At 47.0% G+C, this 23,432-nt stretch overlaps 1 long non-coding RNA gene across 1 annotated transcript; it reads left to right on the forward strand.

Moving 5' to 3' along the window:
• The first annotated feature begins 386 nt into the window (after positions 1-386).
• On the forward strand, positions 387-22,628 carry LOC144142101 (uncharacterized). The gene is made up of 4 exons (XR_013316836.1): positions 387-582; positions 1,041-1,072; positions 2,943-3,038; positions 21,454-22,628. It is a non-coding gene; the product is annotated as an uncharacterized LOC144142101 (long non-coding RNA).
• Positions 22,629-23,432: the final 804 nt, after the last annotated feature.

The raw sequence follows: 23,432 nt of genomic DNA on the forward strand, positions 1-23,432 counted from the left end.
CCCTATTAATGACTCTTGAATTTACAATGCTGCAGTTGGTTAAGCAGGGTGCTTAGGCTGAAGGGATCTCGGTGCCCAGCACTCTTCGTGCGATAGTTGCGCTGTGTAAAGCAAACCACAAACAAAAATTTTCCTTTTCTCTTTACGTCGATATTTTCCTTGCACACAGCTTCCGCTTACTTTACGCAATCTTTTTTCTGCTTTTTGTCTGGTTGTATTTGAACTACATCCCTTCATTTTCAATTGCTCTGTTTTTTTATCATATACTCTCTACCCTGGCAGGTTTCATATAAAAGTTCCACATTTGTTTTTTCTGTGTCCGCAGCTGGCTGATGCTGGCTCTCTTGGAATAATGACAGTTGGTGAGCCACAGGAAGGTCACAAGCTTCCAACAGATGTTCGGAAAAAACCCACTGAAGACCCAAACGCGTGGCAGGATGTCGAATTTCCTTTAGCTTGAACCTCGTGACTTCCATCAGACGCATCTTGCGGGAACCTTTCACGAACGGCTTCATTTGCGGTGAAACTGCGGTGGACAAATACGGCCCTAGAGACGTCATATTGCTTTGAGCGAAGATCTAGGTGAGTTCCTGAAATATTCATTCCAACATTTTTCACAAAAACACGGAACATTTATGTACTCTGTCCCTATTAGTGGTTGTTTCAGGGTTGTCTGATACTGGCATCTGAGATTTGGCTCGCTTTTTGCTGACCGAAAAATGCCTTTTAACCTTCCGTTTGTTTAGTTCAATCGTGTTTGGGTAACACGTTTCCGCAAATATTTATGTTTTACTATAGCGTACTCTTGAATTTTCAGGAGTTGGGGGCTCTGCATATTTTAGCTTCGCTTTCTTGGTATACGTTTCGACAAAGTACACCGCTTGAAGTGGCAGACACGGAAACTAAAACAAAGGGCACCGAATACGTCCGTCTAAAGCAACATTTTTTAAAGACACGAACAATAAGTATTGGGGTAAATTCCACAACCTCGTTTTATATGCTGAAAACGGATTTAATTATCAGCTTGTTTTTTATTTCAGTCATAGGAGTCACGATGGCACGGCCCCTTATGGTAAGTACCTAGGTAAAAAAATGGGTGTGCAGGCCTTTAGCGGCACACTTTCAAAAATATCAGCAGCCACTGTATTATTAGCGACAAAATATGTTTCATATTTCAATAAAGTATTCGGGCAAACATCCCTAAAATAATCGTGAGCTTTCTCGATGGCGGACCACACGAATAAAAAATGGCAACCAAAACGATGAACGGCATGGTTATTTCCGGGGTCATTCATCCAGTTGATATCGTTAGCTTGGTGAAGAATGGCCGAAGAAAAAGCCCATAATCTTGTTGAAAAACCCCTCGCAGCTGAACAAAATGCCCACAACTTCAATTTGAGAAGGTGCCAAAACAGTAGGGTTGTATTAGGGAAACAGAGGTCCGAGAGCACAACTATAGTTACAATAAAATGACTATAACAATTTCATCACACTGTGCCAGTACCGCCTGGGTGGCGTATATTGCGTGAGGCGGTACCCTCTTCATGTAATGCCTCGGTTCCGTTAGATGAATGTTATTTCATTCGAAGGCACGTGCTCGGCCTCGTTTTCTGACTCCCGCTGCTCCGAACAGGTGGCGGTGGTCATATTGGAGCCGATGCGGTAGCCGCCCTTTTCGTTACCGACGCACCATCCGATAAGAGGATGATCTCTCTCTCTTTGTGGCTCACCAACTACGTCGAAAGCATGCGATCATGGAACATTTTACAACGACAGGTCCATCATATCTTCACCTTTGTTTCATCGCCACCCTAAAACTAGGTTTCTTTTGTACTAGTGCATTGCGTAATTCGGAGGGTGTTTGCGCTCGCTGCCACGTTAGGGATTGTCGTAGGCATAAACTCCTTCATTTTGAAATTGTTTTAGGAATTGTAGTCTCTGAAATGTGAATATATTTCCCCATTCTTTGAATACGCAAACGTACAAGCTCATCTGCAAAGAACACTAACGACTACTGTAGTCCCTAAATTCAAATTTCTGCACAGTGCAAACTGCAGCCTACTCAGTCACAGCGCTTGTCTTCTGCGTCTCGTGAAGGATCGTGTTACCAGAAAACGCACGGCGGACCTTGGTACTTTGTCATTAGCATGAAGCGCTTTGCCGCTGCCGAATATGTGGTTGTGAATCGTGTTTGAAACTCGCGCGCAAATATTAGAGTGCATGGGTGGGAGGGCTAACTGGGTGGCTCCGAAAACAGAATGAGACACAAAGCCATGTAATTCCAAGACTGTATAACTAGTTAAGGTTGGGGATACCTCAAATTCTGTCTTAAGTAAGCACGACTGACGACTCGCTGAGATTAGGAGCTCGCGGTACAGTGCACAGGGCGCTTGGCGGTACGGGTGGATTATTTGCGAATTCCTGGACGACAAACAACTAATATCTGGCTCGTCAAAAATCATGAATCTATGCTCGTCGGGAATATTCATAATGCATCCTGACAGTTGCTGCAAAAATATTACAACGTAGCAAAAATATACACCGTAAATAAAAAAATTGTGTGGTTAGGCATTACATAAAATGAGCAATTAGTTTTAGGCAAAATTTTTAGTATTCTTTATGCTGCTGAAGCAGGTCTATTGTGTCGTGTTCTTTATAATCAGAGGGCTTGATTGTATTTTTTTTCTTTTGATATATTTTAATGTATATACTTTGGCTGAATGCCTAGGTCTGGTTCAGAAATAAATGAATTTGAGCAATTTGTTTTGTTGTCGAACTAAGCCATAATAGGTGCTTACAAAGAACTAGGTTTATTAGTTTCACTGCAATATTTTTAATTCCGAGTACATGCGGAACCTATGCACTTTACAAAACTGTTCATCCAGATAACCTGCCCTTCGTGTTACATTTCAAATCAATTTCGGTGTAATTTGCATTTGCAGATTTTCACGTTTATTCTTGCTGCTTCATTCATTCTGCTGATGCAAGGTCTCATCGGCGTGGCAAGTGCCCAGTCTTGTGGAAGGCTGGGAGAAATTGTGAGTATTTCTCTTTTAAGCGAAAAGTGCATAGCAACTATTTGGCATAGTTACAAACAGGATACATATGTCTAGTGGTTGGCGGAACTACAAATGTACGAAAATGAATGAAAACCGTTTAACAGCAAAGCTGTTTAGGCTCTTAGTTTTGCCATCCAGCGTTACCAGAAACAAATCAAAAAGAACAAGCACCAAGCGCACGTGAGCTTACACTTTCTGAGAAGCATCTGGTATCATCGAGGCTCACGGGTTGGCTAGCGCCAGGTGACGGGCTCAAGAAAAAATTCCAAAAAATTACTGGTGCGCATGAGCTCGCACCTCGCAAGGAGCGCCTAGCGTCGTCCTGCTGGACCCTCCAAAACACTCTGCCTAGTGTTTGTAGCGTGATCTCTTGCGTGCTGTTCTCCTCACCACTTCATGTGCGTTAGCGCCTCAATTGGGCAGCACCGACGCCGAGTTCGCGTTACTGATGCCGAGTTCGTGAAGCTGGTTTCCGCGGGTTCCAGCACCTGCTTACGTGGTCCACCATGGCACAGGTGTGATAGCGTGCGGACGAAACAATCCGGCCCAGTCAGTGATGAAAAACGTTCAGCGGCCAGTTCGGCAATTCACGTGTGGGGCAAACGCCGGGTCTAAGGCAGAGAAAGAGTTGCCGTCGGTTTGACTTTTTTTTTCAACCTTGCAGCGCTATTGTAATCTGCACCAATTTTTAGCATGTTCTTGTTTTGAAGATGGTCCTTCAATTTTTTTAAGTTTTTATATACTTCCAGAATTGGGCAACATTATAGCAGGTGGGCATTGAAACAATCTCAGCAGAAAAAAACATCGATGGGCGTCACAGTTTCCAAGAGACCATAACAAAAAGCAAACTGTACAATACGTAGGTAACCCAAGTTCGCACCTCACTTGTAGTTCCGCTTAGTTATTCATCTTTATTATCGTCGTAGTTTGCATCAGGGGAAACCTATGGGATATAACATAAGGAACGTGCAGAGCAACAGTACAGACACAAGAATACAGACAATTCAGACATACAGACATGCAAAGAATGTAAAGAGATACTGACATGCAAGGTCTTTGCGTCGTGGCACCACCGCTGTTTAGATTAAAAAAAGTATCCCGAATCCCGCCAGTCCGATATCCACGTCATGCCTGAATGCAAACACTACTGCCCAATTTCCCTTTTATTATCATTTCATGGTTTTGGCAACATAGCAAACTCCTCCCGTAGCGTTATGGCGAAGTTTCGTGACCACCGCTGGGTCCTCATTACTCACAGAGCGGCATCCCTTTGCTCTTCGAAATATGCCCCCTAGGTAGAACCCATTCTCAAGATTTCGCCGTTCCGTGGTTCACACAGAAAGCAAAAGAGGGTGAGTCACTACCAAAACGCATCGACCGCCTTAGCCGTGGACTGCCGCAGCTGGTGCACTGCACGCCAAGGTCCAGCGAGGCACAATAAGGCTTAGTTAGAAGAGATTTTCGTAAATCGTCTGTAAACCTTGGATAACGACGGTCCCCGCAATCCGCTCTCCAAAGACCACGCGACAAACGGAAAAGCTCCTTGAGAGGAAAACGGAGTCCGAAGACGCACGCAAAAACGCATCGCCATCGCCGAACAATTAAAGGCGGCATACCACAAACTTCAGCTCGCCTGCACGGTCATCCTAGAATGGGAAACAAATAGCGTAAGCGGCCCCTCCAATTCTTGCCATTTGGTGCCTGTATCACACAGCCGAGACGCCCCCGTCCGTGTATTCACACCGGCTGCGTTCCGCAGCGAGGAGCCCTGTGAGACGTGTACCACACTGAAACAATGCAAGATGGCACTGGAATGAGAACGCGTGCATCCCCGAAGAAGGGATGCCTGGAAACATCTCGTCTTTATTTCCTGCATTTTTGCTTGGGGTGCAACAATATCCATCAGTTATGTAAAGAAAACCGCGGAATCGGTTCATTTGGCTGACAACGGAATTGCAGGATGAAAGGAAAGCTATGCCAAACACAAAGTAGCAATGCCAGGCATGGGTACTTTTAAACAGAATACACTTATATTAAACCAATCGCCGCTCGGAAATGAGCACATATATAACATCCACTAAATGTGTTTATGGGTCGCCCCTTTTATCAGTTGAGACATTAACCATTAATTTACAGAAAGTTGAAAAGCAAACTGTATTTGATAGAGTTTGATGAGTTTGATATTGTTAGAAAAGTGTGGTATTTCAGGTAGTTATTTTTTTTAAAGATACAGTGGCTTAAATAAGTTAAATGTGAAATTGTCGATTGCGGGTTATGTCGTTATTGAAAAGGAGGTATAAAAGAGGTGCTAACATGATCCCTTGTGGACACCTGATGGACTGGTAACCTCATTTTATTATACTGGGTCCGAAACACTTTCTTGAAATCGCTGGGAGAGAGCTTGCGATCTAAGCTGTATTTGGTCCTTCCCCGGTAAGGTCTCTCAGTTTCGAGATAACCCCGCGCTGGATACACAGTCAAATACATTTGTGAAGTTTAAAATTATTAGGTCTGTTTGACCACGGTTGTCGATGGTTGGCGAGAGATGGTGTGCTACCTCGGTTTACTGGGTGATGGTAAATAAGCCCCTTCAGAAACAATGCTGGTGCAACGTAAGAATGTTATTCTTTTCAAGAGAGTAAGTTAAGTGTTTAAATATGATGTGCTTGACGATTCTGCAACATGTCTAGTCAGGAAAATTTGTCGGTAATAAATGTTGTTTAATGGCCGTATTTGTTATTTAGTGCAATCTTGGATGTTTTCCGGCATTCTGGTAACTCCGCACTTTCAACTGATTTTCTGAACACAATTCCAAGGTAATGGCTAAAAAAGTCCGCGCGTGGTTTAGGAAACTCGTTCGGGATATTTTCAGGACCGTTTGTTTTTTGTAATCAAGGTTGAGCACACAATTAAAATAACGGCGTCCATTATATTTAGGCGTTCGTTAAGTGAATGGGCAGTATAACGTAGTGTAGAGAGAGCACCGTTATCGGATATAAAGACGAAGTAAAAGTAATCGTTTCATTGCTTAGCCTTTGCTCTTTCTTCTTTTCAACGATACCACTCAAGCAGGAGAGGTGCGGAAATACTTCCAAAACCTTTACTGGTTGTTTGTATTTAACTGTGTCAGAAGTTTGGTAAAGTAGTGTTATTGTGCTTTAGTTACTCGTATTTTTTTAAGTTATTTTGTGGCACATTTTCGTCTACTATTTACCGATACGCTGCAGTTTGTTTATTTTGCGCTTAACGGGAAATACATCACGGTAGTTACAAGGGTTGTGTTTCTGTGTTTGTAGTTTTCAGTAGAACGTAGTTTTTAATGCTGTCTACAATAATATCGTCACGTACGAAACAACACCGGCCATGCCATCGGTAACGTCCCACCGTTCAACAACGGACGTTGTTCACGTAGCCCGCCTGAAACCGTACATGGCACGGCCTGCGACCGCCGTAGCTATAATATAGCACCGAGACGACACTTTCCGCCGCGGGAGTTATGCTACGGTGTCTTAGCTAAATAGGCTAAGCAGAGGAAGAGTTCGTGCATAGCTTATGTACCAAATGTGACATGGGCCAGGTACTAGCCGAAATAATATGACCGTAACACGCTCGGACTCGGAAAACGACCTGGACGTATCAGTAGAAGAGGATCTTGCGCCCTTCCTGCGCGGTGCTCTCAGGATTGTAAATGCATTGTTTTACTGCTAGGCTTCACATCTTCCTTCACGTCGCCGTACCAATATATTTACACCGAAGCAAATGAATGTTTTGTTATTAATAATGGATCAGAAGCAATTAGATAGAAGCTTTGGAATTCGTTGTAAAGGTTGGTTGTTTCGCTGGCATTGTCCAGCTTGTTCAAATTGATAAGTTCTTGTTGGGCATGTATTTATTGAAAGACTGTGCCTTGTGGTGCGCAACATTTGAGTATATCATGCTCGGAGAAGCCGTCAAATACGACTGTTTGCGGAGAACAGATACTTTAAAAGTGTTTGTTAGAGAATGCTTTGCGCAGTACCCTGAGTGCATGTTTGATGACCAACCACTTCGTCAACAATAAAGTTTAGCATTAGCTCTGTTAGTGCGCTTCAAGGAGATGATCTGAGACGCACGGACTACCAGGTAAAGTTCGGAAGGTTGAAGCCGCAGAGCAGAATAACTGGTTTGTTGTGAACTTGATTTCGCATAAAAAACTGAAGGGCGATCACAGGTTCCGGACCACCCCCTGAAGGCTTCAATAAAAAGAGCCGGTGAATGTGGAGAAGTGCTTCCAAATAATTCGCTTGAAGACGGCCATGGTGTGTGCGATTGCAGGGAGAGGATTGGATGGTATCTTATTCTTAAGCAACATGGCTGCACTCCCGGGATGGTTTGGTCTATCGTTCCAAATAAAAGAGTAATTGGGCGGTACAAACTCGTAATCGAAAATAACAGGGGTGAGCCTTATTTCAGTGACGCCGACGTTGTCAGGAGTATGCTCAAGGAGCAGGCTTTCGAAATCTTCTATTTCGTTGAGTGTAATTCTGGCATTCATGTTTCTTATTTGTAAGTGGGTTTCTTTTGATCTGCTGCAGGCTGGTAGCGGCCTCCTCCTTACTACGCCTATTTTTGCAAACACACTTTTGTGTTCTTAGATTCGACCCTAAATAACGCCCAGTCATGGATCAACCGCTTATCGAAAGAGGGAGAACTTGTACTGCATCCCTCAGTTTAGTTTTCCACTGTCCCATATCTTATTTATCAGATCCTTTAGCTGAAATCTTCCCCGACTAGAAGATTTGTTCCTGTGAGTTGTTTGCATCTTCTTTGTATGGGCAATTTTTTACTTGAATCCTAAAGCTCCGGGATTAGCGGTCGTGTTTTCTTTGCTCCTCTGGAATCTTTTATGGTGGTTGTGCTCAATGGCGACTGGTTACAGCTCAACTATATAAAATTAATGTTGTCATTATTGCTGACTCGCCGGAGCAGTTGGAAGCAGGGTGGTAAGCTCGTCTAAAAATCCCCCAGCGGAGCCCTCGAAATGATGACCCAACCGGTATTGATGGCTTGGCTTTAACTCCCTTGAGGAGAAAGGTTGATGCCGTCAATCTTTGCTGGTCTCTACTTTTTCTCCTAAGCCGCACCCAATAAGGTTCTGCCTTTGTCCGCGATGCTCAAGGTCGTCGAAGCGTTTTTTTTTAGTTTCTTTTTACCCTCGTTGTCGCTGCTATTTCATTTACCTATCGCTCGAGCTTTTGCTCATGATTGGAGTGTCCAGCGTTTTGTTTATGTTTAGGTAGTATTGTAACTTTTAGGTCGTTAATGCCTTCTTTGATAGCCTTGTATTTATCAAGGATTTGTCTCGTTAAGAAATTAGGTTCGTCTCGACATTCCCACGTAATAAGAGCAAACTTTCTGGTGGACATGCTAACAGCCACACAGAAGAAAAGCTGTGGGCACGGCAGCACCAAAAGAAATGGGTCGCTATATCAGTAGCATAACCCTATAACTTCATCTTAAGCGGTAACAACATGTACGCAAAATCATGCGTCGCGCCACCATCGTCGTCGTCCAGCAGCACCGCTGGAAAACATAGGAGAAGGCGAGAAACCGCATGAGGGGTCTGTAGAAAATATCGGCGCAAAACATTTCGGTTCGTAACGTTTTGGTGCACGGACGTTTGGGTGCGCAAACGTTCCTCCAAACTAGTTATCTGGTGCTTACTTATTTGAAACAGCCACTGTGTATTTCCGCCTAACGTGCGTTAAGGATCAACACAATCTACTGCAGTGATTTACCATTACAATAAAACCTTATTTAACTTTGCCAGTTATTTGTATACTTCAACGATCCTACATTTCTGTTTAACACCTTCTTCAGCAAACCTTTTTTATGCAGCCAAACAATTAATAACGACGAGACTTAATAATGTACATTCTTTTTTTTGTCGCATGCACATCAGTTAAGACAATCAGCCGGTGTTTAGGATGCATTTGGAAGTAATTTTCTTTAAATAAAGGCACAATCCCAGTTTTGCTAAGAATGAGCGTTACAAACGTTTGTTGCCCCCAAAATACCGAAGATTTTGTCATGTGTTTTACGTGGGCAGTGCTGCGACGTTAAAACAAACTTGGAAATACTCTTGTTGGCAGCTTTTAGAGGCAAAGCATCTCTTGCTCGTGGCTATGTCCTGCATCCGTATGTTGCCCACACCACCCCCGTCTCCCCACCAGGTGTGCGACAGCGCGCGCGCTGTTTCTCGTCTCACCCTTTCCACGCCAGCTGCGCGATAAGCGCGCATAGGTGTCTCCTCTCTTATCTTCTCATCTCTACTCCATCTGCTCTATATAACGTCACTCTCTCCTCTCCCCAACAGCTGTGCGCGCTGCTCCTCACTCCCCTCCTCCTTGCCACTTCAGATAAACCAGGTCCGCGCCGCTGCTCCCTTGAGTTGCTACTTCCGTCTGCGCCGTCCGATGAGCTGACAATGGACGCCAACATTTCGGGCAGTGACCGGCCGCGGTGGCTGTGTGGCTAAAGTGCTGCGCTACTGAGCACGAGTTCGCGGGTTCGATTACCGGCCGCGGCGCCCGCTTTTCTGATGGTAGCGAAAAGCAAAAAAATTCCACCATCTTCCCACGTGGGTACCCTGAGGAGATGCAAAGCATCTCGAGTTTGCACGAGTTTGCATGGCTTTGCATCTGCTCAGGGTTCCCACGTGAGAAGATGCTGGACATTTTTTTTCTTATTCAGAAGTCTTTATTGTCGTCGTGGAGGAAGAATGGGCCTTTTTGCAGACAGCTGCAGCTTCTATCTTTATTTTATACGGCTAGAGCGTGTATTAATTGTGCATAGAAATACTAGTCCCTCCCGTCGTCGGATAAAAGCGCGATGTCACTTGCATTAAAACCCACGCAGAGAATACGAGAAGGAAAGGTTTTTTTGAGGGGGGCATTTTTGTGCGCTGATGGTTCAGGGGCCTAATAATATCTGTAAAATTGAGTATGCACACGTGCTTGTGGTATCGGAGATTAGTATGATCGTCATTAAGCGGAACCAATGGGTATTTTGGTTGCCAAATATATTAAAAGTAGGACCCACACAACATGCAATTACGGTAAACATCTGGCGGCGATCGGTCTGAGTTGGAGGTTACAAGTGAAAAGCTATAATTACACTGCAAACAATGGTACAATAAATGGAGAATCCGACGTCTCACCACCAGGTTTCTTTCTCAGTGGTGGCTGGAGTCGGCCGATGCGGCATCAGGTAGCCGTTTCATGCGTCATGTATTTCACAAATACCCTCTCGCGGAGCGCAGCCAGTGCGGGTACACAAAGGCGAGAATTCAAAGGTAGCGATTCAGGTATTGTGAAGTTCGGTGAATGTGCCGCAACTCAAGTAGGAGCCCCTTCGTCCAGTTTTGTTTCGTACTCGAAGGTGGCTCTTTCAACCTAGTCGATTCGGTGGCCGGATGCCTGGAAGTGCTGTTGCTGTAGATGCACCATTAGGTGTCACAATCTCTTTTGTGAACAACAAAGAGCCACTCAAGAAGACCGCGACGACACATGCACCAGTCTCGTTGCCCGCAGTGTCCACCACCTCCAGGAAGAAGCTTGCTCGCTGCACCCTTTCGTGCGTCATTGTCTCAGTGACCGCACCCCTCCCGGGGAATCGCCCCATCTTCGTCCCACTGTCCCTATCGACAATTAGCACTTCAAGCCCTGTATATTAACGCTCCAGATATTGGTGGATGGAGACGTCTCGTCGCTGCCTTTCGTTATAATAAAAAGAAACTTTAATCGCTTGGTGCAGCGAGAGCTGCAACAGTCGTCTATGAGCTATCGGCGCAAATTTACAAATTAAAAAGGCACAACTGTCATCACCCGACCCACAAGGCTGATTGATAAGCAGCCTCCTGCTCTTTGCTCGGGGCAATTTGTTAAACAATGCCACTGTTCGTGGCATCACTGATTATTTTTAAGCAGAAGCTACACCGAATGCAACAACGACGGGGGTAATAGAGAACATCACGAAAGACGAACACACACGTGCTTTTATTAAATGCCATCATGGTTTCTTTCCTTTTCACTTTTTCGCGGTGCTTGAGAGGGCGGGAATGGAGAGTTCGAAATGGTCTATAAGCAAACACCTTAATTAAAATGAAAGTGCCCAAGTAACACTGATAAAAAAGGATTCGGCTTGTTCTTGGGTATAAAAATTTAAAAAGAAGGCAGAAAGTAAAATTTGAAATGCACACAAATCTCGGACGTTAAAGTGATATCCTCTTCCGAAATTAAAAATTTAAACCTAAAATCTCAAAAGAGGTCCTGGCCATTCCTTCACCAAATGGTCCGCATCGAGACGTCCTGAACCGGAATGTCCCTGCACCAATAACCCCATGCACCAAAATGTCGCGGCACAGAAATGTCCGCACAGAAACATCGTTCACCGAAGTTTTGTTTAACCGTATCATCGTTTATTTTTGATTACGAAATGCAGTGCTCAGAATCATGATTTGTCGTAAAAAATGCACTTGCCCTACTTTATTCATTGCTGCGAATGCTTGCGGGCCAATCACGAATTCCTGGAAATTGTATTTCAATTTATCAGCGTCAAATCTAAACAAAACGAGGAAGCTTCATAAAAAACGCAATTTGATCAGTTTATTTCTTCGTTACTTTGTAGCCCACCTAGCTGGCATGTACAGACGGCTCAACAAGCCTAAGCACAAAAATTTCAGCGCTGCCTTGCTACACAGGTAAAAGTAGAATGTGACTTGTAGATCAAAAGTAAAAGAACACGGCACCTCTTGCTTACTCTGTAAATAAAAACTAATCAAACCCTCAGTGCAAATATACAGCGATGTTTTGCAGGGATGTTAACAGTGGACTTCCCAAACGGAAGACCACCTGTCAACCTCTCAAAAGCCCCCCTCTTCACCGCTCTTAATAAATATGTACCACGCCAAGAGACGTGGGGGAGGCCAACAATTCGGTGTACTAAAGTGAGCTTCCAACGAATATTGCCGTCTATGTATTGTTATGTTTGTATTAAGAAATTTGGGCAGTGACACCGCTTCCCTTTTTTTATTCAACGACCTCGAAGGGGGTGCGGGTTGGGGGGCAGAAAGATTATACTACAAGCGATGTGACCACAGCTCCTTTATCTGAGCCAAAAGAAAGTATCGCACATTCTTGGTGCCCCCTACGCAAACCACGGTAGCCACAAATGGGATAGGATGCGCCGCTAGCAATTTGGAGTTGTTATGGCTTGCTCGTCTAGCACCGATCTCGGAGAAAAGCCCAAGTATGTTAATACTGCAGGCGATGTAGCTAGAGATCTCTTATTACTAACAAAAATCTCCCGAAAATCCCCGATTTCCGCGATGAAAACCAAACACGCAGCGAATTATTGAGCGCCTTAAACAGAACTAGATTATTTTAAAATATAGAAATAAAAAAAATGTTTTTTTTTTTCTGAAAAGAATGACCCCAAACCACGAGACAAACAGAAAACCGAGACGCTGCCGCCCGCTTTTCGGTGCTTGCTCGGGCATCGTTGACGCCCGTATGAGGCGAGCATAGACATCGGCATTGCTCTGGTGTGAACTCACGGGGCCATGCATTTTTGGGGACGCGCGCTGAGGCTCGTCGTCGCGGAACGACATCGACGTGTAAAAAATACGGAAAGTACGCAGCATGTCGTGGTTTTCTCTGTATCTGTGAATTGAGAGGGAACCGGTTAGTGATCGTCACTGCTGTGGTGCAACCAAGGAGGTTAAAAAAATTGCAATTTTTTTAACCTCCTTGGGTGCCACTGTGCTCAGCGGTCCGGAGAATGGTGGAAGGCCTTTTGTATTCCCGTAGGAAAGCGGTGGGGTCGATTTTGAGTGACGCGGGCAGGCATCCCAAGGCACTGCCCTGGACCGGTCCGGTGCGTCAAAGATGGCAGTCTCGAGTCGACGCAGAGGTTGGTTCAGCGTAGACGATCAGCGCGTATGCCGTTCGTGTATAGCAGCAAGCCCAGCAAAACCTTTGCAGTGAGAATAATAGTGTTATCGACCGTCATTGCTTCGGTGAAACCGTGGTAGGCTATTGTTGAAAACGTAAATCCAAGTAGTAATGACATAAAAATCTTTCATTCAAATGCATTTCCTTTCTGGCTTACCATAAGGGGTATTTTGGTTCATCAACCACGGATTTTCGCATGCTCGTAATGATTTTGCTGCTAAACTGTGTACGTGACGTAAGTCGGTATTTATTAGAACACGCGTTAGTGACTGCAAGTGCTCAATAATGTTTCTGGAAACAAGTCCTTTTGTCAAAGTATTGCGTTCAGTGGTGATTATTGCCTATATAATTGTCGCTGTCTCGCCAAGTTGATGTGCACGTGAAATATTCGCAATCTGGGGTTAATTCTGCTATCTAATAGGCACCGCAATGCAGCGTTGTTTATCTCTGTGAGCAGCGAACCTTTGAGACGGCATTCTATATTTGTTCAGATACAGCTAGTTTTCTCTACGTATTCTCCACGCAGCAGGCACCCACGACATTTGTATCAGGCGAGGTTGACCCACCATCACTACTGCCTTTTAATGGAAGCAATATAATAAAAATACTTTGGTTGCACTTTCAGAAAACTTTATGAATGTTTCGCTTTAAGGAATGAAGTTTTTGTTTGGCTTCTTTGCGTTTTTTTGCTAATATTTTTTTATTTATAACACAACACCACATTTGATTTGTATTGCTGGAAGATTTCGTCGCGTTTGTTCTTTACAGGGTAAATATTGTCGCGAACCATGTATGGGTTTGTTTATTGTTTGTTTTTACTGCTGGGCCACGCCCGGCTGTGTTAGCTGCGTTCCATACGAAGCCCGTCTTACATTTTTTACTTTTATTTACTTTTATTCAGATATGCAGACTGTTACGCCCTAACGTCACAAGCCAGAATAATCTTCTGTGATCTCAATGTTCGGATGTGAATCGACGTTTTCAGAAACACTTGCGCCTAAAGATAAAACCTGCAGAGCAGACTCCGCGGCATTCATTCGACGACACTCGCCTGTGCTAGTCACTTTGTTGACCGCTGCTTCACAGCCTCTGTGTGGTTTTGAGTTGTTAGGGGAGCACAAGTTCGCTCCAATAAACGTGTTTCCCCTTCTAGACAACTGCGTCGTCCTTGGCTTCGTGACATCTGGTAGAGGTGCGGGGTACTAAGCTTTTACACTCTCTACGACATCTGGAAGCCGCCAAGCCAGTCCAACAAGAGAAAGCCGCCGACTGCAATGATTGCTACCCGAGTTCGGTCTTCTTCCAGAAGGGCCCAAGAGAAGGAACGCTGCAACCAACACCATGGTGCAAGAAACAACGTCGTCAATCATCCTGCAGCAGTCCCGAGAACTGCCATCGTTCCGGGTAGCCCCCTGTGAAGACCCAGAAGAATGGTTGGAGAAGCTGGAGCGCGTCCGCATCTTGAACAGGTGGGACTACGAAGAAACTTTCCGGCGTGTCTTTTTTTACTTAGAAGATGCTGCTCGAACTTGGTTCGAGAACCATGAGAGCTCTTTGACCGACTGGACTCAATTCAAAAGGGGGTTTTTTAAGACCTTTACTACCGTGGTGAGAAAAGAGCGAGCTGCGCTTTTCCTTGAAAGTCGTACGCAGCACCCTAACGAAGGAGTCGTGATTTTCGTTATGGTGATGAAGCGACTTTTTTGCCGTGCGTACCCTGAATGACCGAGGTGAAGAAGCTCAGGATTCTAAAGCGAGGAGTGAAGCAAGAACTTTTTGCTTGTCCAGTCCGTAACCCTCCGAAGACCGTGGCGGAATTTGCGTCTGAGGCGGCCGCGATGAAGAAGACGCTAGAAATTCGAACGAGGCCGTAAAAACGCCCTGTCAACACGCTGTTGTCGGAGACCATAGGTGCCGCAAACGGAAGCTTCGATACATTGCGCGAGACCATTAGAGCAGCGGTCAAGGAGGAGCTTCAGAAGCTTTTGCCAACGATGCCGCAACCTCCAGTGGCTTCCCTGACTGAAGACATCCGCGAAGAGGTTCAACAGGCACTGGGGTCTCCTACGCCCTCAGAAGCACCCCGTCAACCCCAAGAGATGACCTACGCAGCAGCTCTTCGTCAACCCCGCCCAACTCCAACCCGTCGTCAAGAGGCCGAGCCATACCACCGTCCAATGCCGCCCGCCCGACGCCCTGTAGACCAATACCAGATGCAAAGGGAGACCGACAAGTGGCGAACACCCGATAATCGCCCGCTGTGCTGCCACTGCGGACAGGCCCACCACATCTACCGTCGCTGTCCTTACAAGAGGTTCGGTTTGCCAGGGTTCTCCGTCGACGCCCCACGCCCCCGACACGGCCAGCGCCTTGCTGAGATCGAAGAATACCTCTCCAACTCCAACCGAGGACCAGACCGCTACAACCGTTCACCGTCGCCCTACTCGTATCAGTCACCAAACCGCCGCAGCACTTCTGACTTCTCACGAGGAAGGTCCCCCAGCCCACGCGGGGGAAGCTAAACGCAGCAACTTCGAGAGGTAAAGTTGCACAACGGCGAAAAATGAAAACCCTCCAATGACGCAGCGACTCGCTGAAGATCATGATTCAAGACATGCCCCGACCACGACGACTCAATCTAACCCTGACGTGACTCCCGACCACGACTATAGCAGAACGGCGCAACGTGTACCCGACATGACTGAACCTGCCGATGAGAATACAACGAAGACCATGACGCACAGTGCCCGACCGTCAACACGTAGAAGCCGAGATACGACGCCACGACGCACCCGGAACTCGAAGAAGGCAGCGTCCGACGTTCAGCTGTCCATCGACGGCTTTGGAGTAGTCGACCTCATGGACACGGGCCCCGACTATTGGGTCATGAGCGGACCTTTTGCTTCTAAGCAGAAGAAATTTATGACCAGAATGGACGGTCCGCACATACGCACAGCAGGAGGCCACCTCGTGACGCCAAGTGGATCGTGCACATCGCGCGTCACCATAGACGGCACAACGTACCCGGCGGCGTTCGTCATTTTGCCTAACTGCTCCCGCAACGTAATTCTTGGAAATGACTTTTTGACGGACAATGGTGCATTATATTGATACACAGACCAAGTCCATAACTTTTTGCCCCGATCACTCCATGACGCCGGAACCGAACCACATACACCGTGCTGCTTTCAGGATCGCCGATGCTCATGTCACAATGCCACCCCGCGCAACCTTGATGATTACCGTCTACTGTGAAAATGCTATTTCTGACGTCGATGCTATCGTGGAGCGTGACCAAAGGTTGCTCCTCGACCGCAATGTCTCCGTTGCAAGAGGCATTGCGCGCTTTACGCAACGCCAATCCCAAGTTTTGGTCACAAATTTCAGCGAGGAATACCAGCATTTAAACAGGGGCGCTGCAATTGCGTACCTCAAAGAAACGCAAAAAGGAAGTGACGTGATCACGGTTGCCGACTTTGAAGGCGCACCCGAAGCGACCTTCAAGCTTCCGAATCCCTTCGACGTGAATCCGGCATTACCGCAAGAAGAACGGAAGAAATTATTGGATTTGCTCCTTCGCTACACAGAGTGTTTTTTGTCGAACTCAAAACTACGGCAGACACCTATGGCGAAGCACCGAATAATAACCGAAGATGGAGCCCGACCTACCCGAGAGTCACCGTACCGCGTCTCTTCACACGAGCGGGAAGCCATCCGGACCCAAGTCGACGACATGCTCAGCGACGACATTACACAGCCGTCGAAAATCCCCTGGGCTGCCCAGGTCGTACTCTTGAAGAAAAAAGACGGCCCATTAGGGTTTTGCGTTGTCTACCGGCGACTGAAAGAAATCACGAAAAAGGACGTGTACCCTCTCCCCCGAATCGACGACGCCCTTAACCACCGCGGCCACGCGAAGTACTTCTCATCGATGTATCTGAAGGCCGGCTACTGGCAATTTGAGTGGACGAGAGAAACCGAGAGAAGACTCCATTTATAACTCCGGATGGCCTATACGAGTTCAAGGTGATGCCGTTTGGGTTGTGCACGGCGCTAGCAACGTTTCAACGAGTCATAGACACGGTGGTAGCTGGCCTGAATTGGCACACCTGCCTCGTATACCTCGGCAATGTTGTGGTATTCTCCTGGACTTTCGATGAACACCTTGCAAGGCTGCAGTCTGTACTCGAAGCCGTCCGTGCGTCGTGGTTAACGCTGAAGCCTTAAAAGTGCCGCTTCGCGTAAGAGGAACTCAAGTTTTTGGGCCATGTCGACAACGCCGCGGGAGTCCGGCCTGATCCGGCGAAATGCCCAAGAAACAGCCTTCTGCGAGCTGGAACAATGCCTGCAAAGCCCGCCAGTGCTCGCGCATTTCGACGAAAATGTCCAAACGGAAATGAACACGACGCCAGTAATATCGGCTTGGGTGCCGTCCTCGTACAAAAGCAAAGCGGGTGCGAGAAAGTAATCGCCTATGCCAGAGGTGGTGTGTTCAAGGAAGAAAGAAACTACTCAGCCTCTGAGAAAGAGTGCCTCGCGATTATATGGGCCATTTCCCAATTTCGCCCATACGTGTATGGAAGACCATTCAAGGTTGTGACAGACCACCATGGGCTGTGTTGGCTCGCCAATTTGAAGTACCCCTCCGGCTGTCTTGGTAGGTGGAGCTTGCGCCTGCAAGAATTCGACGTTGCAGTAGTTTATAAATCCTGGAGGAAACACTCTAACGCCGACTGCCTGTCCCGTTCCCCCGTTGAACCCCACCACAAGACTCCGATGAAGACAGTGCGTTCTTCAGAGTCGTGACTGAGAGCGACCTGGCTGCTCAGCAGCGTGCCCACCCCGATCTACGCGAAATGATCGACTACCTCCAAGGATGCAACGTCGCCGTGCCCAGGGCCTTCAAACGCAACTTACCTGCATTCATCCTGAAAAACTCCGTCCTCGTGAAGAAGAATTTCAGCCCCGGAACGTAAGCAAATTATCTTCTTGTAATCCCGGCAGATCTTAGTGACGAAATTTTGGAAGCGTGCCACGACGACCCGTCTTCTGGACATTTGGCACAGCCCGCTAAATTTTAAAAATCAAGGCAACCTACCACTGGCCCCGCCTTACATCCGACGTCACCAACTACATCGGGAGCTGCCGTGACGGCCAGCGATGAATAACGCCACCGACGAAACCCGCCGGACTTCTGCAACCGATCGGCGACCCATGTAGGCCCTTCCAACGGATTGGAATGGACCTTCTGGCCCCGTTCTCTACATCCCGATCCGAGAACAAGTGGATTGTTGTAGCGACAGACTGCATGACGCGCTGCGGAGAGACCGCCGCACTTCCGAGGGGGACTGCACAAGAAGTCGCAAAGTTCTTCATTCATAATCCAAGTTGTTCTGCGACATGAACCCCGGAAGTCCTAACCGCGAACCGCGGAACGGCCTTTACTGCGGATCTGATTGAAGGGGTATTACGCTACAGCAACACGGATCACCGAAGAAAGACGGCGTACCACCCCCAAACGAACGGACTAATGGAATGCCTGAACATGACAATCGCGGATATGCTGTCAATGTACGTCGACGCTGAACATAAGACTTGGGACGAAGTGCTACCGTACGTGACCTTTGCGTACAACACGGCTATCCAGGAAACTATGCAGACTACGCCGTTCGAGCTTGTCTACGGAAGACGGCCGACTACGATGCTCGACGCTATGCTTCCGCACGTAGAAGACGACGACATCAACGCCGACGTCTAAGGATACCTTCGCGTGCGGAGTGGGCCCGCCAGCTGGCTCGAGTTCGTACAACGGACCAGCAGCGTGTGGATGCCGGGCGGTGCAACCTCCGACGCCGAGACGCCGAGTACCACCTTGGGGATCTTGTGTGGGTTTGGACTCCCATCCGTAGACGCGGACTAAGTGAGCAGCTACTGCGACGGTATTTCGCACCCTACCAGATTCTACGACGTGTCGGCCAACTTACCTACAAGGTGATCCCCGATGGCGATTCCGACGATTTTTTGTGGTTGTTCGTTCAGACTGCGTTTTAATTTAGCATCGGGTAGATGCACACTTAGAGGGGGGTAATGTCGCGAACCATGTATGGGTTTGTTTATTTATTGTTTGTTTTTACTGCCGAGCCACACCCGGCTGTGTTATCTGCATTCCAAACGAAGCGCGGCTTATATTCTTTACTTTTATGCTACACGGGCTATCACATTCAGATAAGCAGACTGTTTCGCCCTAACGTCACTAGCCCAGAATAATCTATACTGATCTATAATGTTCTGGTAGCAATTCGACGTTTCCCGAAACACTTGCGCCTAAAGATAAAAGCCTGCAGATCAGACGCCGCGGCATTCAATTGACGACACTCGCCTGTGCTGTCACTTTGTTGACCGCTGCTTCGCCGCATCTGTATTCTTTTGAGTTGTTAGGAGAGCACAAGTTTGCTCCAATATATTTGTTTCTCCTTCAAGACAACTGCGTCGTCCTTGCCTTTGTGACAATATGGCATTGAAGTACTGAGGTGTGCGAAACTTCACCGTGGTTTTAAAATGTAAAATAACCATTTTTGTCAAAACATAGGCCATTAAGAACAATGATATCAATGAAAAGGAGTATATCATAAAAAGCATCCTGTATTCGGCTTTCTTCTCGTTGTCTCATTCGCGCTCTAATCTATTACCTTTATGCACCAATAGTGTTCTTAAATTGTGTTTTACATCAAAAGCATCTCCCTTGATGAATCGAATTAATGTGAAATGGCAGGTGGAGTTAGGGCAGATGTGCATATTTAATTGCAAGAAAGCGTCTATACTGCACACGAGTTTAATTGCGGGTCAAAAACCACTAATTTGAGGCTGTCTTAATTTGTTATCGACAATAGTTCAGCGTTTACCAACGGCCCTGTTAAGTCACAGACACATATGAACGGGCCGAGGACCACGCAGACAGAGTGAAGAACACTGGTTAACACGTCGAAGACTATATTTAGGAGGAGTAAGGACAAGCACAGGACAGTAGACGCTGGCATGTTATAGACAGGACGGGCTTGGGTCACACGGAGGCGCAGCCCGTAGTTAGAAGGTATACAAAATAGTGTAGTAGTTGGGAAGGCCCGAGAGCAATTCCCAATAGGGAAGTTAGCTCACGCTCAGTCGCGACGCGTTTCTAACGGCTCCAACAACAGGAACAGCAGCGCCCAACAGCCTGACCGGAACGTCAGCACTCGGCACACCAGCGCCACGACGACGGCGCCAAGACGCGCTCTCGAGCGTTTGCGGAGGGCAGCGACGGTTGTGCTCCAGGTGGCCCGTGGACCAAGTGCCCCACGGTGTAGTTCCCATGCAATCGCGCCCTGTTCCGCCGCTTGGCTTCCAGCCGTTCGCGAACCAGCTGGTTGGTTGGTTGGTTGGAACCAAAAATCAGTGGCGCTTCCACGATCACTTACGCGCGGCTCGTCTTCCTTGTCATCTTGTCTGTCGTTTTGGCTGGCTCACCTGCGCGGCCAATCACTCATATGGCCATTCATCACAGACACTTCACTTAATTGTTCAAAACCGGCTGGCAACTGACATCGCCATTGGTTGCAGCGTCTTTACTGTATTTTTTGTGTTTTTGAGACAACCGACACCACTTAGTCATGAGGGGCGCGGTGAGAAAGCGTGGGCTTCTTTTTGTTCGCCGCGCTATTTTGTTCACCGGACGGGCTGGCCCAGATAGGACGTATTCAATCGCGTCGGTCACTCCAAAGTATTTAAAAGCGATGCTGGAATTTGAAGAGGCTTTCCTTCGTTCGTTTGAAAGACCGGCGCCGGTCACAAATTACTGCCATAAGAAAGCGGGAAGCGGATGGCAACTGAAGGTCAGTCAACGGCTGAAACATAGCAAGAGGGCACCAGACGTTCTGTCTACGACAGATGCACTGCTCAAAGCAACTGGTGAAGTTCCGGTCGTTACACGCCTTAGCCTGGCGACTTGGCGGCTGGGAGGCGCAATCGGTAGGTGCCCAGGCTTTCTTAGACGCTTCACGTGTCTACAAAAAAAAGGCATTTTGGTGGTGTGGGGCACAGTTATAGGCGGCACGGTATGGAGAATACTTTAGGGCGAGCCGCCCGACAACCGATAGCCGGCGATAGGTTTGCATTTAGTTGGAAGTCGTGGAGGAAAACACCACAATCACAGAATGCATTCATTTTTCTTGAACACCGCTTGGAAGATGCAAATACAACCATTTCTTTTATGATGAGGACTCGTATCAACAATACTATCTATTTGGCATCCCGTTTGGTGTCTTTTTATAGACACTATTTATCGACATATATTAAACTCAGTGTTTGGCACTTCTATGTTACTGTGTTTTTGTTTATTTTAAATGATTGTTCGTTTTTTTTTTCAGTGTCAACTCGAGGAAGACTGTTGTGAGAACACTACGTGCGACAGACTTATACGTAAATGCGTTGCTGAAGACCAGGAAGCAGACGTATATTAGAGGACAGCGGTTTAATGATGGGGTAATTCAGTAGAGCAAGAAGATGGTGTCACGAGCCTCGCTGCCTGTGCGGTGGCTTCGATGTCTTCGTCTTCTCAACCAGATCACATTTTCCAACAGGCTCCGGCCGGCCAAATATTATGGATCTGGTTGGATTCACATGGCTAAGTTCTAAAAATGGGAGTACACTGTGCAATTACGTCTTTAGCATAAGGGCGCTGAAGTCGCTGAGTGAATTGTCCTCCTCAAAGTCTGCAATAAATGCAAGCACCACGCATTAGCGAACGTGCCTATTCACACTTTCATTGACCGAATCAATCTTTCCCAAGAGCCAGGGAACCTGCGCAGCTATGAAGTTTAAGCTTCCGGAGTTGTTTAGAAAACAACCATGCATTTCGTGCGTCCATGGGATCCAATTCCCTTCACATATTAGTGATTCTTTTGTCTTGAGATAACTACCGCTTTTAGGCTTCTGTTTCTTGCAGCAATCAGTTAACGTCTTCTTCCAAGCGGTAAATCGTGCGAGAGGGATGTTTGATCTGCAAAAGTCGATTTCAGCACTACCGCAACAAAGGTTTGCGTTTTCTGATGTAGAGGCGCTTTCCCCGCCTGAGTTGTCGTTATCTTCGTCATGCTTGAAAGCTTTGAAGTTCTCTGTGCTTTCTTCGGAAAATTCTCGCTCGGCCGTAACACCTAGGTGGTCAAGGTCCGAAATTGCTTTCTTCTGCTCATTTGCAGGCGCTTTAGTTGCCACGTGCATGATTCTCATTTCTTTGAAGTCGACGATGGCAGAGATGGAGGTCGCACCTCCGTGCACTCTCCACCCGAAGACTGTTTTCACGGCGGTGAGATTTTCACTAAGGCGCCGAATGTCCCCAGTCACAAGTTTCCAGTAAAAGTCCGCTCCGATAAGTAGGCTAATGTCTGGTTCGGGCTGAGCTTCAAAGGAGAAGTCGGCGATTGGCATCGCTTTGGCATCGAGTTCCTGAAGAATCGTCTGCTCCGTTAACCGAGGCAGGTCCTTGCTTATCTCAGGTACTTCAAGTGCCTCGATTTCAAATTCGCGACAGTCGCACTGGCTGTAGAGGGTGAGTTGTACTCTTTTGTATCGCCTCCGTTGAAAGGGCGAATTTCTAAAACGGACATCGTCATCTCCTCCTCTGCAAGTACTTACATTGGATCGTAGCTTCCTCGACAGCTTTTCGGTTATAAAACTACGTTGACTACCTCCGTCGAATAAGAGTCTCACCAGATGTTTGCGTGAAGTGCCCGTAATCCAGACATGTGCTGTCTGAAGCAGAACAATTCTGTCGGAGGTCTTTGATTCTGTTGACGAGCTTGACGTCGGCAATCTTTCCGGCGGTCGGCGTTTCCACGCTGGGTCACACAAGGAAGTGATATGGCGTCCATTGCAATTTTTACATGAAAGCCTTCTCGTACTCCTGCATTCCTTGGCGCGGTGAAAACCCCTAGCGCAGCGAAAGCAACATCCGTGTTGTTTCAACTTGGCTTTCTTTTCGTCTAGTGTAAGTTGAGCCTGGCAGTTCTCTGTGATGTGGTCGTGCGATTCACAGAAAAGGCAACAGTTGTGGGACAACCTAACGGTGAATGTCGAAGCAGACCCTTGAGTGTTGTCCGTCACTTGCATCCGTGGTGTGTCGATTGCAGATGCAGTCATAACGGAAGTAATCTCCCGAATCTTTACTTCTAGGTTAAACATGTTAAGTAACGTCGATACTTCATCGGGCCTTTCACATCTCGGTTCTCGTGCTGATGTTTCCGTCAGCGTTAATTTGTTAAAGTTCAGCACGAGCTCATACAATAAACTCTGCAATAGCGCAGCCTTTAACATCACTCCGTAGGAATCAATGTGAACATCGAGATGC

The sequence above is a fragment of the Haemaphysalis longicornis genome, unplaced genomic scaffold (assembly GCF_048455015.1).
Source record: "Haemaphysalis longicornis isolate Haplotype H1 unplaced genomic scaffold, Haemaphysalis longicornis Haplotype H1 scaffold_6, whole genome shotgun sequence".
Classification (NCBI taxonomy): domain Eukaryota; kingdom Metazoa; phylum Arthropoda; class Arachnida; order Ixodida; family Ixodidae; genus Haemaphysalis; species Haemaphysalis longicornis.